This window comes from Lithobates pipiens, unplaced genomic scaffold (genome assembly GCF_037356315.1).
Source record: "Lithobates pipiens isolate NorthernLeopardFrog02 unplaced genomic scaffold, aLitPip1_a1.2 Scaffold_10, whole genome shotgun sequence".
In the NCBI taxonomy this organism is placed as follows: domain Eukaryota; kingdom Metazoa; phylum Chordata; class Amphibia; order Anura; family Ranidae; genus Lithobates; species Lithobates pipiens.
The window spans coordinates 46,094,040-46,106,987 of NW_027507686.1; the positions used below are offsets into that span (position 1 = coordinate 46,094,040).

Genomic DNA, 12,948 nt, shown 5'->3' on the forward strand with positions numbered 1-12,948 from the left:
GTCACATTAGCTAAGTGATGGAAAAAAAAAAAAGAATCGTTGGAATATTAGTCAGTATTAGTGTGCAATGGATTTGGAAGAATAAATCACCTTTAATATTTTGCAGAAACGCACTACAGTCCAATTAACATGGTTTCCTATGGTACACGTTCACATCTATGTGTTTTTCAGCCTGTGCGTTTTTGGAAAGGGTCTTCCCACAGTAAATTGCATTTTGCGTGTAATAGACTTCAATGGAGGTGCACCATAAAGTGTTGCGTTTTTTATTTCTTTCACGTTAACACACTGTGGGGTTGATTTACTAAAGGCAAATAGACTGTGCACAGTTGCCCTCTGCAAGTGCAGTTGCTGCAGAGCTTAGTAAATGAGGTAAAGCTTCACTTTGCAAAGAATACCCAATCACGTGCAAGCAAAATTAAAAAACAGCATTTTTGCTTGCACATGATTGGATGATGGAAGTCAGCAGAGCTTCTGCTCATTTACTAAGCTCTGGAGCAACTGCACTTGCACAGTCTATTTGTCTTTAGTAAATCAACCCTTGTGTATATAACTGGTTGCTAAGAAGGGGACCGGGAAGCCGGCCACCGCGTTCTTAACAACCGATGAGTCATCAGCTGTCAGCGGGGTTCTCTGCTGACAGCTGAATGTAAAAAAAAATTGCCAGTAAAAAGGGGAAAAAAATGGCATGGTGTCTCCCCTCAAATCCATACCAGGCCCCTATCCGAGCATGCAGCCCAGCAGGTCAGGAAAGGGAGGGGGCTGTGGTTGTGGTGGTCTGCAGATGGGGCTTATCGGAATCTTGAAGCCACCTATAACAAGGGGGGGCCCAGATCCCAACCCCCCATTGTGAATGAGTAGTATGGGGTACATAGTATCCCTACCCATTCACTTAAAAGTGTAAAAGTTAATAAAGACAGTATACAGTGCAAGAGTTTTTAACAAGTCCTTTTTTTATAAAAAATAAAAAAAACAATGTCCCTCGATGTAGATCCATTGTTAATCTAAAAAAGTTAATTTTGTTTTATTTTTTTAATAAAGGACAAAAGCTCTTGTACTGTACTGTCTTTATTAACTTTTACTTTTGTTTGGTAAATGGGTAGGGGTACCCCATACTCATTTATATAGGGGGACCAGGATCTGGTACCCCTTGTTAAAGGGGTTTCCAGATTCTGATAAGCCCTCCACCTGCAGATCCCCACAACCAGAGCCCAGGGTTGTGGGGAAGAGGCCCCTCCTACCCCAAAGCACCCCCATGTTGAGGGCATGTGGCCTGGTATTGTTTGGGTTGGGGGGGTGCTCCCTTTCCTGACCTGCCAGGCTGCATGCTTGAATGTTCTTAATAATTTTGGCATGGGATTCCCCTCCTTATTTATGTAAGACTTCGAAGTGGGTCTGGAATTCATAATGGCTCTTGCCACTTAAAGCAACCCTGTCTGAGAAGCTTATAGTACATATGTATACTTATACTGTAAATTGAATACTATGGTAGTGCAGCAAATAATTTGCATACTATAACATCACATAAAGAACCTTTTCTTGTTGGTTTATTTTGTGGTCATCTAATCGCAAAGCTTCTTTCATGTCGTTTTTTACTAGTGTGGGGGATACTAGATATCGTCACACATGGCGTGAAGTATGTTCCTGCTATGCGCACTGCATTCCAAGGGCTAACACTGAAAGCCAGAAGGAGGTTCCTTTTTTGGCGCTTATGCTTTTCCCACATGGCTACGATCTGAGTATTGACAGCGAGCCTCTGTCAATCAACCAGGCAGGGTTGGGCATGGGGCATGGCAAGAAAACACACTTTGGGAGAAGCAGGCACACTGTGATGGGCACAGTGTCCTGTATCTCTTAACAGCAAAAAAATAAACTGACCACCTAGCCATGGATGTGCTTCTCTGTTTGCTGTGGTCAGTTTACATTAGGGAAGCAGGGGGACTGGCAGGGTCAACCAGGTAGTTGACATGAAACAAGGCAATGTACAGAAAGCAAACTATAATAATGTATACTAATTTTTTTTTTAGGGTAACATATACTTTAACCCCATGAAAGAAGCAGGTTTATCGTTTACCAGTGGCTGGTTTGCAAAAACTTTACTCTCTCGCAGAGATCTGTGTGAAATAGCTGCTGGCCATTGTGGTTTCTCTTGAGGTGCTCTATATCACTATTGTGTCCTCTGCAATTACCAGTGGTGGTGGGAGAAACCACAGTGACCAGTAGGGAACACCTGAGTATGCTGAGTGGTATTGGTGCACCAAGCTCTGCAAGAAAGCGAAAGGAGAAACCATAGCGCCCCCTCTCCCCAATAGGGTCACTTTGAAGCAGAAATCCTGCTTCACCTGCTTTTGTTCAATTTGGTTGTGCTTCTGGTGTTTGGTGGTAAACTGTGCTGTTCTTTGTTTTTGTTTTTTGTTTTTTTTATTCCCATTTCTTACCCTTTACCAATTTGTGCCACTGCATTCTGGTTGACGAGCATTGCAGCAGGCACACTTCCTATCTGTATGATGCTAGCCTTCCACAATACCCACTCATTGTCATAGACATGCCCCCTGGGCATGCACTTAGTGCTTATGGAGTCAGTGTCATCTGAATGATTAGGTTTAGCTACATCTACAGAGCCCACCCCTCCCTGTGCACACTGAATTCCAAAACTCAGAAATTCTTCAGCAGCATGTTGCTCAGAATAATGTCTTTTCAGTGTGATCTGGACAGCAAGCACATTTATGGGCAACTTTTTTCATATGAATATTGCATGAGAGCTGATGCCACCCACCCGTGCACAAAACCTGTGTCTAACTCAAGCTCCCCCCCCATCTTGCCCCTTGTACACAAGGCTTAAAAAACCTCTGCAGCAGGTAAAGGTAAAGCCTCATGCACATGATCGGACTTTATACAAACTTTTCCGTGGACTTTTGTAAAAAGGGCGTGAACTTGTTAAGCATACAATCGATCTGACTTTTTCAGCCAACTTTCACCAAATCACGTGGTTTTTCTGCTCTTTACCGCCAACCTTTGGTCAACTTCTGTATTGTTGTCTCATCTTTTGCATTGGTTCTGAGCATGCGTGTTTGTAAAATCTGATGGTTTTCTGTACACATGATTGGACTTTGCTCCATCGGACTTATGTTGTCGAAAAGTTTGTCCGTTCGCACAGCCAACAAAAGTCAGATGTAAACCGAAAAAAGTTGGTCCGATGGAGCGTACACACGGTCGGATGTTGCCTTAAAACAGCTAATTTGCATGTTTGTTGTCAAAAAGTCTGATCGTGTGTACGGGCCTTTAGAATGAGCATCTAAGTTCACATTTGTCCATTTCTATTGCATGAAGAAATGGACAAAGCGTTTTAGGTAGAAATCGCTTTTTTTGCTTTTAAGCTGGTCCACATCTATGTAAATATTAGTGTTTAAAGGAATAGTATTAGGGCCAATTTTCACCTAAGCATGCAAAGACCTGGTTCACACCTATGCAGGTTGCATTTTGCATATTCCAGGCGCATTTTGCATTTTTCAACACACATTTTTGATCCATTGAAGACTATGGAGCAAAAAAACAGAAAGTCCCTGGCCCTTTCCATAAAATACACAGATGTGAATGTGACTCATAGGAAACTATGTTCAATGGACTATAGTGTGTTTCTGCAAAACTGAAACGCACTAAAAAATACATAGGTGTGAACCAGGCCTAAAGGAGAAATAGAGCCAAAGCTTTTTCTCTTGTGGGTCACAGGAGTGTACTTAGTTCTGCACTCCTGTGAACTGTATTCAGCCGACAGCATGGCTAAAGTCCACTGTCGGCTGATGTCACTCAGCCACTCCAGACTCTGGAGCCACCCTAGCTTTAATGTCAGGATCTGCCTAAATTCCTGACTGGCAGTTGATTCAGCCTCCCAGCATGTCGCTGTGAGCCTGAGCCAGTCACTCCCACCTACTGCACAGCCCTGCGCTCCAGTGAGCACTGGAGGGGCAGAGCAGAGAGCCGATGACCATCAGTCTGGGTACAATTGTTTATTTTTTTTATCTCATACCTCTTTTTTAGTGAATTACCACGCAGAAGCATAGGTGTTAATGGGCCCTAAAACAAGTGTTCAATGTTCAGCTACCATGGTTCTGTCCCCACAGAATAATTGATTGTGGACGTCTGCTGCTGCACAGCTTTTAACTTTACGGAAGAAGGAGAAGGTGTGTTTTGCTAGACATGTGCATTCATTTTCGTCCGAATGCATTTTCGTCCGAATTTCGGGCATTTTCGTTATCGTTTTAACAAATCATAACGAACGTGCACAATCCGAAAACCGAAAGACCTGACATAAACAAATGCTTTATTTTCATTTTTGTTGCAACAGTTCAATATAGATAGGAGATTCAACATGACGCTGACAATAGCGATCTGCGTCCATCGAACCTGTGGTCGAATGTGCCTAACCTTAGCTCTATTAGTCCAAGATTATTCTGCATAGAGAGAAAAGTTTTGACATAGAGAGAAAAGATTTGACATTATAGAGACTATAGCAAAAAAGGTTGAATGTGCCTAACCTAACTCTATTAGTCCAAGATTATTCAACATGAAGATTAGACGAAGCAGTCTTCGCGAGTGGACATTTATGGTCAAATGCTCCACCCATAAGCTATAGAAGAATTCTAATGTTGGTTGACTAGTAATAATAATTAATAAATATAATTATTACTAGTGTCATACAACATTAGAATTCTACTATAACTTGTAGGCGGAACATTAGACCGGAAATGTACAATTGTGCCGTCGTGCAGTTTTTAGCTGCTCCGTCTAATTTTCTTAGAACATTCGACAGACACCATAAGCCTTCAATGACAGATTCGACCTTAATTATTTTGGATTTTCGGACGAATGCATTTTTTAATGAAACAAAAATATAAACAAATTTTGGGAGTAACTAAATACATTTCTTTTTCGGACGAAAACGAAATCCCGAAACAAAATATTTCAGTGTGCACATGTCTAGTGTTTGCTACAATGCACAAATCGTGTACAAGCAAAAATATATTTTTTTATTTCTCTTGCAGATTATTATGCATTTATGGGGAACACAACATTAACTTATTTACTAAACTATGTACAAAGCGAACTTTCATCTTGTGAAGTCGACAACAATTTTAGTAAATTAACCCCAATGTAAAATTTCCAAATGCAGCAAACCAGTAAACTGAGTAAACGTTACCTTTCTTATTATAGGATTCCTGATAGGCTAGCCTCGGTTCATCCCATAGAAGGGGAGCCTACTCTAATTGGGGGTCACATGTACACTTGAATCTCTGTCATACTTTACAAAATAACCATCTGTCCAATTAATACATTAAAAATGAGGCTATAGGGCTTAATCCATTATGGCAGTAACATGTCTGTAATGCATGCAGTGACATCTGCTAGTTACTGAATTCATAGCCCTGAGAATATTTAAATATGTTATGTTTGTAGTTTATAGGTGATATGCTGTGTGTTATCCTCCATCTATACCTATATTAACAGGTGTCCAACAAAAGAAGAAAAAAAGCTATTTTTACTTGATAAAAAAAAGAAACACAGTTTTGACCTTATCTTTCAAGAAGTGAAAATTTGCAATGCCTCCACCTTCATTAATTTTTCACGTGCTTGTGATGGATAGTCTTTATTTATATATGTCTGAGGTTGTGTTGTGTAAAAAAGGACTCATTTTATAACATTACATATTCATGGCCAGGGATGGATGGGATACAGAACTTATTATTAATGTGTCACAGTGGGAAACTCTCTCTGACTTCATTTGTGATCCTTGTTAAATCTGGTCGGGTCAGCAAACAGTTTCCCACCTTTTTACAGAAACTGTATTTTTTTTTTTTATGTAGCACATGGTATTTACATACAATTTTTTATCACCTTTGGTTATTTTTTTTATTTTTTTTTTGTTGTGTGTCCTTCGTGGGATTGTGGCATGCAAAACATTAATTGGTGACATCTCCTCTAAGCATAGTGTGGGAATCAGTTTATTGTAAACATTTAAGACAAAAAAAAATGTTTTTATTAGAAAAATAGGTTACAGCGATTGGACTTTTAATGTTTCCAGTTCAATTAGGACTTGTGTAGACCAGCATTTACAGCCCATCTGGCTTGCTGTCCGAGCCCCGTTTGCTACTGTGTCCGCTCAGCTGCTTGCAAGGTTCATTGAACCCTGTAGGGCAGCACATCCATATGTGTATGGACACCAGAAAAGGTGCTGATGCAAGTAGATAGGACATGTTGCAAATGAGCTAAAGTAAAAAAACTAAAAAAAGTAAAAAACATAGTACATTGCAGTTATTTATCCTTAAATGCGTTGGCTGCATTCACTATCTTCTTGTAGTCTTGTTTTCTTTTTTTTTGCCTTTTATTTTCACCAAGTGACCCACCAGTACCACACTTCCTGTCATAGGGTGCAAAATAGCAAGCTTACTGTCTAGATTACCAGGTAAAAATAAAGGAGAAAAAGGCTCACCAGGTAAAAGTAAAGGAGAAAAAGGCTCACCAGGTAAAAATAAACCGAAAAAAAAGATCAGCAGGTGAAAATAAAGGAGAAAAAAAACCTTAAAAAACAAAAGAAAAGAAATGCAGCCTCAACATTTATAAATCTGTAAGCTGTAATATATTAAATTATTTTGGATTTAATACAACTTTAAAAAAAGGCTATGTTAACGGGTTAGTGTACATACAGTATCTCACAAAAGTGATTACACTCCTCACATTTTTGTAAATATTTTATTGTATCTTTTCATGTGATAACACTGAAGAAATTACACTTTGCTACAATGTAAAGTAATGAGTGTACAGCTTGTATAATGGTGTAAATTTGCTGTCCCCTCAAAATAACTCAACACACAGCCATTAATGTCTAAACCGCTGGCAACAAAAGTGAGTACACCCCTAAGTGAAAATGTCCAAATTGGGCCCAATTAGCCATTTTCCCTCCCCGGTGTCATGTGACTCGTTAGTGTTACAAGGTCTCAGGGGTGAATGGGGAGCAGGTGTGTTAAATTTGGTGTTATCGCTCTCACTCTCTCATACTGGTCACTGGAAGTTCAACATGGCACCGCATGGCAAAGAACTTTCTGAGAATCTGAAAAAAAGAATTGTTGCTCTACATCGGGGATCCTCAAACTACAGCCCTCTAGTTGTTGCCAAACTACACATCCTATGAGGCATTGTAAAACTCTGACATTCACAGACTTGACGAGGCATGATGGGAATTGTAGTTCCTGAACAACTGGAGGGCCAGAGTGGGAAGACCCATGCTCTACATAAAGATGGCCTAGGTTATAAGAAGATTGACAAGACCCTGAAACGGAGCTTCAGCACGGTGGCCAAGACCATACAGCCCCCCTAATGCTTACCTGAGGTCCATCTAGATTGAGCGATGTTGTACGAGAGACTCAGCTGTCCGGAGCTCCCGATGCTGTTAATCAAAGTCAGTGAGCCAATGAAGAGAGAATGAACACAGTGAGTTGTGGCTTGGCTCGGGTGACCCCAGTAGTAAGCTGTTTGCTGTGGGGGCACTCAGCAGGAGGGAGGAGCCAGGAGCACCGAAGAGGGACCTGAGAAGAGGAGGATCTGGGCTGGTCTGTGCAAATTCACTGCACATAGGAAGGCAGCATAACATGTTTGTTTTCTTTTAACTAAGAAAACGAGACTTACGTTTCACTTTAACTCTCAACTGCTAATCTGTAAAGTGTCGCCTATGGACAATTTTTGGTTACATAGTTTGTCATAATCTCACAAACGTGCTTCATTGTAAATCCTGACATGTTTGGTATCTGTTTATTTGTTGCAAGATAATCTTTTATCTTTTACCAAAAAATCTGGTATTTTGTGTTTATGTGCATTCAAATTTATTTTAGGGTATTTTTTCTTAAAAAATACTCTAGAGCCCGTCTCTATCCAGCGATGTCCATGAGTCCATTAGCCATCTGGGACTCTCCCTCCTGATTGGCTGAGACAGCGGCGCCATTGGCTCCCGCTTTTGTCAAAGTCAGTTCGCCAATCAGGATGGAGTGGGGCCGAATGGCAGCTCCGTGTCTGAATGGACACACGGAGCTGCAGCTTGGCTCGGGTTCCCCCATAGCAAGCTGCTTGCTGTGGGGGCACTCCACATGAGAGAGGGGCCAGGAGCACAGAAGAGGGACTTGAGAAGAGGAGGATCTGGGCTGCCCTGTGCAAAACCACTACACAGAGCAGGTAAATATAACATGTTTGTCTTTTTTTTTACACAAGACTTTACAATTACTTTAACTGTTTGTGTGAATTGGTTCTTTCTGACCAGCTTATTTTTGATATTCTCTTTTGTATTTTCATCATCTTATATGAATTGGAAAACTTATAAATGCGTTTTCTCCTTCCCCTGCAGCCTTCCGGGAAACTTCACAGGTCCCAGAAGACTACTGCGGCACATTCACAAAGCGCAGCAGGAAACCGGCTGTGGAGCCTTAAGGCTTCACAGCCGGTTTCCCTTAGTCAAGATAACAGCGCCAGCAACCAATAGCCGATTTAAGAATCAGCTCGGGTTTAGGACACACCTGGTCGGGTAAGTGCCCTAATATTAAAAGTTAGCAGCTACAGTATATAGCTGGTGACTTTAAAAACTTTCTTCCTCTTTAAGGCATTGCTTCTTAATTTATTATGTAATTAAATACAGAGAAGACTATTTTAATTTTTCACCAGTGTCTAAATTTGAACTGGTCACAGAACGAAGAGAGTCCACACGGTACATAAACATTGCCCATCCAGCTTAGTGTTTTGGTCATGAAAATGGTTTGGTGATCTTGCAACCCACCTATTTGTACCCAAGGAAAAGGTCATCTAAAACACACCCACTTGTAGCTCCTTACTGTCTCTCAGCTACAGAAAGTCTTATGTATTAAAGAGGAAGTAAACCCTTCCAAACAACTTGGACCTATAGGTAAGCCTAGATTAAGGCTTACCTGTAGGTCCAAGCAATATCTCCTAAACCTATATGGTTTAGGAGATATTTGCCCGAAAATGGGCACCGCTGTCTACGGCGCATGCGCCGTAGACAGCGGCGCGCAGGCGCACTAAATGCGGCAAATCCAAGAATGGATTTGCCTAATTTGTCGACTCCCGTGCGCATGCGCGGGAGTGACGTCATCGCGGCTTCGCCGTATGGCAGCGGCGGAGCTGCGAGACGCGACTCCCGTGCGCATGCGCGGGAGTGACGTCATCGCGGCTGCGCCGCTGTGATTCGTCGGAGCTGCGAGACGCCACCAGCAACATGGATGCGGCGGACTACAGGGGACAGCGGCAACTTCGCTGGCTCCTGTGTCAGGTAAGTGACACATAATGAGCTACTATGCGATGCATAGTAATCCATTATGCTTTACCTTTGCAGGGAAAAAAAGAGGAAGTAAACCCATCAGGGTTTACTTCCTCTTTAAATTCCAGTACTGAGCATTTTTTCATAGCCACCCAATTTAAACTAGCCTGAATCTGATTGATGGTCCAACATGCAGTTCACTGACTGATTGGCTAATCTGCTGGGGTTCAATTTGTGGGCATTTTCAGGAAACATGTCCAAAAATTGGAAAAGGTTATTTGAACTTTCTCATTTCAGAAAGGAGTAGCTGATTTAACAATGCTTAAAGAGGTATTAAACCCAAAAACAAAAATGTAATATATTGCAGCTTTACATGTGGTGACTGTATTCGTTTTCTTTTTAGACCCCCCCCCCCCTCTGTTTGCACCTGGTGATCTGGCCAATAACACCTGTCTTGTATGAGAGTGCCCACTCTGGATAAAGAAGCACAGGGGGCACCTTTAGACAGCAGCATTGTTCTTCTGGGGAGAGGGAAGTGCTAGATGTACTAGCAGATTTAGATCTGGGATGGGATTTTTCTTTTCACAGAATCAATACCACCATACCAGTCTGTATGGCGGGCCAGCCTGCATAGCATCCTTGGTTTCTAGGACACAGGCGTCACTGCGGGAAGTTGTCATTTATTGGCGGTAATATTGGTGCCTTAAAACAAAAAATGACTTCCTGCTGCAGCAGCAGCCAGAGCTTCACGTGGGTGAACAGCCCAAATCTGGCCATTTAGTTTGCCTGGTCTACAAATTGTGAACCTGTAGAGTTCGGTGCAAACCTTGCATGGTCGCATACAAAAACCTCATTCCTACAAGTGCCTTTTAAAATATTTTATATTTCTGTGCTTTTATCAGCAAATTTTAAAGCTGGTGACAGGGTTTCTTTAACCACTTACCAACCACTCTGTAGCAGTTTTACTGTTTTACTGCTACAGGGCGGCAGCTGTGCACAGGATCACATACATATATACAGTGGTGTGAAAAAGTGTTTGCCCCCTTCCTAATTTCCTGTTCCTTTGCATGTTTGTCACACTTAAGTGTTTCGGAACATCAAACCAATTTAAACAATAGTCAAGGACAACACAAGTAAACACAAAATGCAATTTGTAAATGAAGGTGTTTATTATTAAAGGTGAAAAAAAATCCAAACCATCATGGCCCTGTGTGAAAAAGTGATTGCCCCCCTTGTTAAAACATACTATAACTGTGGTTGTCCACACCTGAGTTCAATTTCTATAGCCACACCCAGGCCTGATTATTGCCACACCTGTTCACAATCAAGGCATCACTTAAATAGGAGCTGCTTGACACAGTAAGGTCCACCAGAAGATCCTTAAAAGCTACACATCATGCCGAGACCCAAAGAAATTCAGGAACAATTGAGAAAGAAAGTAATTGAGATCTATCAGTCTGGAAAGGGTTATAAAGCCATTTCCAAAGCTTTGGGAATCCAGCGAACCACAGTGAGAGCCATTATCCACAAATGGCGAAGACATGGAACAGTGGTGAACCTTCCCAGGAGTGGCCGGCCGCCCAAAATTACCCCAAGAGCGCAGCGACGACTCATCCAAGAGGTCACAAAAGACCCCACAACAACGTCCAAGGAACTGCAGGCCTCACTTGCCTCAGTTAAGGTCAGCGTTCATGCCTCCACCATCAGGAAAAGACTGGGCAAAAATGGCCTGCATGGCAGAGTTCCAAGGAGAAAACCACTGCTGAGCAAAAAGAACATCAAAGCTCGTCTCAATTTTTCCACAACACATCTTGATGATCCCCAAGACTTTTGGGACAACATTCTGTGGACCGATGAGACAAAAGTGGAACTCTTTGGAAGGTGTGTGTCCAAGTATATCTGGCGTAGAAGGAACACTGCATTTCATAAAAAGAACATTATACCAACAGTAAAATATGGTGGTGGTAGTGTGATGGTCTGGGGCTGTTTTGCTGCTTCAGGACCTGGAAGACTTGCCGTGATAAAAGGAACTATGAATTCTGCTGTCTACCAAGAGATCCTGAAGGAGAATGTCCGACCATCTGTTCGTGTACTCAAGCTGAAACGAACTTGGGTTCTGCAGCAGGACAATGATCCTAAACACACCAGCAAGTCCACCACCGAATGGCTGAAGAAAAACAAAATGAAGACTTTGGAGTGGCCTAGCCAAAGTCCTGACCTGAATCCTATTGAGATGTTGTGGTATGACCTTAAAAAGGCCGTTCATGCTCGAAAACCCTCTAATGTAACTGAATTAGGACAATTCTGCAAAGATGAGTGGGCCAAAATTCCTCCAGGATGCTGTAAAAGCCTCATTGCACGTTATCGCAAACGCTTGGTTGCAGTTGTTGCTGCTAAGGGTGGCCCAACCAGTTATTAGGTTTAGGGGGCAATCACTTTTTCACACAGGGCCATGATGGTTTGGATTTTTTTTCACCTTTAATAATAAACACCTTCATTTACAAATTGCATTTTGTGTTTACTTGTGTTGTCCTTGACTATTGTTTAAATTGGTTTGATGTTCCGAAACACTTAAGTGTGACAAACATGCAAAGGAACAGGAAATGAGGAAGGGGGCAAACACTTTTTCACACCACTGTACGTGATTCTGCATTTCCCCCTGCAGGGGGAGCACGTGCCACCGGCAGGCCACTTCTGCTGTGAACTTTCACAGCAGAAGTCGATCTCCTGGTGCTGGTCACTTGATGTCCTCCAGCACCTGGCGATTGTTGGCAAGACACAGAAAAGTGACATATGACTATGTAAACAAGACATCTCAGTTCTGATGGGGGGGGGGGTAAAGGATAGGAAACATTGATCCAACATGCGGTGCGACTTGTGTGCTGAGGATCTTGAGGGGGAACCCCCCCACCGAAATGAAAAATTGATGTGGGGTTTCCCCCCATGTCCCCATGTTGATGAGGACAAGAGCCTCTTCCCGACAACCCTGCCCGGTGGTTGTTGGGGTCTGCTGGCAGGACCTTATCGGATTCTGGAAGCCATCTTTAACACAGTTCCCCCAGTTCCCGGCCCCCCACCCTAGGTGAATGAGTATGGGGTACATTATACCCCTACCCATTCACCCATAAAAGTGTCAAGAAATGAAAACACTACACAGGTTTTAAAAGTAATTTATTAAATCAGCTCTTGCGTCTCTTTCTATTTCTTCTACCCTCTCCAGTTCTTCTCCCTCCACCGGCGATGTCTTCTCCCTCTGCCAGTTCTCCTCCTTCTCCATTTCTTCTCCTCACTGCGCTGTCTTCTCCCTCTTCTGCTGGGTCTTCTCCCTCTGTTCTTCTTCCGATGTTGACTCGACTTGATCTCCTCGTGTAATGCTGGGTCCGCTGTGTGGCGTGACTTATATTGCCATCGGGCAAGGCCACTCGCCGACGTCATCCGGAGGCCACTGAATGACATCAGTGGTTGGCGCCGCCCCATGCCAATATAAGTCATGTAACACAGCGGACCCAGGATTACACCGGGAGCTTGCGATGAGTCAACATCAGAAGAAGAACAGAGGAAGAAACAGACCCAGCAAAAGAGCGATGAGACCCAGCAGAGAGTGACCTGGCAGAAAAGGGAGAAGACAGCGGAGAGAG

General features: G+C 42.6%; 1 protein-coding gene across 1 annotated transcript in view; it reads left to right on the forward strand.

Annotated features, from left to right (window-relative positions):
- Nucleotides 1–12,948, forward strand: part of WWOX (WW domain containing oxidoreductase) — a 1,357,802-nt gene that overhangs the window by 142,161 nt on the left and 1,202,693 nt on the right. The window lies entirely within an intron of this gene.